This window comes from Pseudopipra pipra, chromosome 24 (assembly GCF_036250125.1).
Source record: "Pseudopipra pipra isolate bDixPip1 chromosome 24, bDixPip1.hap1, whole genome shotgun sequence".
NCBI lineage: Eukaryota > Metazoa > Chordata > Aves > Passeriformes > Pipridae > Pseudopipra > Pseudopipra pipra.
This window is the reverse complement of record NC_087572.1, coordinates 6197053-6200689: the sequence shown is the minus strand read 5'-3', so window position 1 is coordinate 6200689 and position 3637 is coordinate 6197053. Positions and strand designations below refer to the sequence as shown.

Below are 3637 nucleotides of genomic sequence, written 5' to 3'. Positions count from 1 at the left end.
TTCCCTGTGTCTCCCCCTAACCTTAACCCTGGGCAGCAGATGGTTCCATGCACATCATCACATGTTGCTCCTCAGATCAGATCATTTGCTCCACAGCCTCAATACACATATCTTACAATATTTTGTCACCCTTTATCACTGCAATTTCATTGCTCTCATGGCCTAGTGAATCATTATTGATAGACCCTTAATATCAGAGCCATTCCTCCAGAGGAATGTGTTCTAATGGATGTTCTCCTCACCCCGTGGTACAGCTGCACTCTGATATGGTTCAGGGAGTAGGGCTGGAGCTGGAAAGCTGAGCACATCCCACATGGGGTAGAGGTGACCGTGCAGAGCTGCCCTGTGCTTTTTATCCAGCAGAGTGTGTGATTCCCACAGTGGGAAGCAGGACACAGGAGCTCTCACATGTGGGGATGCCTGACTTCCCACTCCAGCTCCTCACCAGCTCAGCTTTGGCTGGTGGAGGGTTTTCTTTGAAGTGTTTTCATGTTCTGTTTTCCTTTCCAGAGGGTGAACAGAGGAGGTTCAAAGCAGGAGGTTTGCTCTGCAGAGCTTTCCTTTCACACCCTTATTTTCTGGTGCTGCTCTTGAAATACCTGTGCAGGTGCAAAGCACAGCATTGCCCAGCTGAGCTTCCTCGACCTGTTTGGGGCAGCCACGCTCACCTGGGGAGGCACAGGGAGAGGGAGAGCAGCTACAGCCACCTTTCTGACCTGCAGCTTGGAAGTGATGGATGGCCTGGCTGAGAAAAGACCTTTCAGGCACGTGCTGTGCTGGGACAGCACTTCTGTGGACAGGTCCGTGGGGGTGTCCTCTCTGCAGCTGCAGCCCTGGGCACAGAGGGGGTGCAGATGGGCTGCAGGTGAAATTCCTGGCCTGGTTTCAGCTCCGGTCTGAGCTGAGCTCATCCTCCCGCCTGCTCTGCCCTGAGCCCCCGGATCAGGAGACAGGGTGCTGAGCCCTGTCTGTCTGGCAGCTTGTAACGTGTCTGTCACTCTGCCACGGTGACAGCTCGACGGGCTGGATGCACCCGGGGCCTGTCTGCTCCCAGAGCAGGGCTGGGCTGGACTGCAGTGACAGCCACGGACATGGCCGGGGTTGGGAGGCAGGTGGGCCCTGGCAGAGCCTGTGCAGCCTCCCCTGCTCTGGGACCTCCCCGGCCCACTCAGGATTGCTCCTCTTGCAATGCAAACTTGTCTCAGGGCAGAGCAAAGCAGTCACTTGCTTTTGGCATATTTGCACATAAAAAGGTCTCTGAGGTGCTTTGCTCCTTTGTGGGAAGGGACGAAGCCAAAGGTCCCTCCCCGCAGGCCCGAGGGAAAGCTCTGCACCTCTGTGGCACTGGAACGAGGGCTGTGCTGCTCACAGGGTCGTGCTGTGGAGCACAGATCACCGTGGGCAGGAACACGACCCTGTGGAACTTGGCTGTGGTTCCAGGAGCAAAGCGAGCCAAGAAAACTCCCTGAGGGGGAGAGTCAAATGAGCATCTCCTTGGAGCTGAAGGGCAGCTTCGGGAGAGCGGCTGGCTGAGGGTAAACAGGGCTGTGCTCCCTGCCAGCCCCAGGGAGGCCTCGGGGGGCTGCCGGCTGTCCTCAGTGGGTGGGGGTGATTTTCATGGGTGTCCTCAGTGCGTGGGGGTGATTTTCATGGGTGTCCTCAGTGGGTGGGGGTGATTTTCATGGGTGTCCTCAGTGGGTGGGGGGTGATTTTCATGGGTGTCCTCAGTGGGTGGGGGGTGATTTTCATGGGTGTCCTCAGTGCGTGGGGGTGATTTTCACGGGTGTCCTCAGTGGGTGGGGGGTGATTTTCATGGGTGTCCTCAGTGGGTGGGGGTGATTTTCCCGGTGCTCTGTGGCCCCGAGCAGAGGGAGGGGACAAGGACAGGGCAGCACCAGCCCTGCCAGAGCTGCATGGCCCAGGGACGGGCTCTGGGAGAGCTTTGTCACACACAGCACAGACAGGAGGGGAATGAAGAGCCAGAGGCTGACCAAGGCTGAGCTCTGTGATGCTGGGAATGGGAAATGGGTCCTTGAAGGGGTGCTGGGCTGGGCTGGGGAGCTGGGACACAGCACTGGGACTGATCCCTCCAGACCCTGAACGAGAGAAGTGGGCCCAGCACCGAGGCTGACAGGGCTCGAGGAGCATTTGGACAATACTCTGGGGCACAGGGGGTGACTCCTGGGGATGGGCCTGGGCAGGGCCAGGAGCTGGACTTGATGATCCTTGTGGGTCTCTTCCAGCTCAGCATTTTCTGGGATTCTGTGATTTCCCCACGGAGATCAAGGCAGCACAGGCAGCACTGCCAGGGGTGGGTGACGCTCAGGGGGAGGGTATGGCCAGCACCCACCACACACAGCGGACCTGGAGCTCATGGATCCACGTGTGAGATGGGGTGGGAGCTGTAGAATCATCACAGCATCCCAGACTGGTTTGGGTTGGAAGGAACCTTAAGCCCATCTCATTCCACCCCCTGCCATGGGCAGGGACACCTTCCACTAGCCCAGGTTGCTCCAAGCCCTGTCCAAGCTGGCCTTGGACACTTCCACACAAGTGAGCAGTCCAGAGACATCTCAGATCCCCCTCACACCCAGCAGAGGTGAAGATGGGCTCATTGCTCAGCCCTGCAGAGTGAGCAGTGAAGAGACTCACTGAACAACATGGGGGGAAAAAAAAGAGACTCAATTATTCTCCTGCATACAGGCACAAATTAATTAACTGTGTGCCACAGGGGGACATTTCCCACGACCTGCAGAGAGGAGCTTCGGGGAGAAATGGCTGATGATTAATGTTCCTCTGTTTGTGCTGCATCACCAGGAGCTTGGGAAGGGCTGTTGGAGACAGACAAGGCTTTGTACACCTTCAGCCTGGGGAAGACACTGTGCATTTGGGCAAACATTTGCCACTAGTTTTCACCAGAATTTCACACCAACTTCTGATGTCACCAAGGGAGGCACAACCCATGTTTTCATCTGTGGTGAAAGTGCAGAAAGTGTGGCCAGAGCATGGAGAAGTTATTGAGAGAGTCAGAGCTAACCCAGCAACTGCATTTGAGCTCAGGAAGACGTGCCAGCTCCTGTTCTGCAAATAACCTGCCTGGAGATAAATGAGCACCACAGAGGATGAGGGAAGGTGAGAGCTGGGTTAAGCCCCTCACCACTGTGGTTGTGTGGTGGTTTAAAGAGTTGAAAAATCAACACGGCTAATTGATATTTCACAAACCCACAGTGCTAGAATGATAAATGCAAAAAAAAAAAAAAAAAAAAAGAAAGGTTGCTTCTGCTTGTTTTTAAAGGGAATTTCAGGGCAGTTCACTCACCACCAGGCAGCCAGTCAGGAGTCCAGCAGCTTGTGTGATGTGGAATGAACAAAAGGACACTTGTGAATACTCTGCAATAAAAATGAAGTTCATGGTCATGGTAACTTGGTATTAAAAATTTCATATTTAATCATGATGAGCAGCGTCAGCTGAAAGCAAGGATTGCTGGAGGATGGTGTCAGCACTCCCCCCCCCCCCCCCCCCCAGAATGAACACATTCTTTTTTTATTTCAGCTATAAAATGCAAGATTTCAATATTCAGTACTCACCTGGAGACCACCATTGGCTGTGGGGATCTTCCAGAGCATTAGGCAGAGC

The 3637-nt window shown here is 54.6% G+C and overlaps 1 long non-coding RNA gene across 1 annotated transcript; it reads left to right on the top strand.

Moving 5' to 3' along the window:
- The first annotated feature begins 1285 nt into the window (after nucleotides 1-1285).
- Nucleotides 1286-3423, top strand: LOC135402304 (uncharacterized). Its single transcript, XR_010425081.1, has 2 exons — nucleotides 1286-1535; nucleotides 2818-3423. It is a non-coding gene; the product is annotated as an uncharacterized LOC135402304 (long non-coding RNA).
- Nucleotides 3424-3637: the final 214 nt, after the last annotated feature.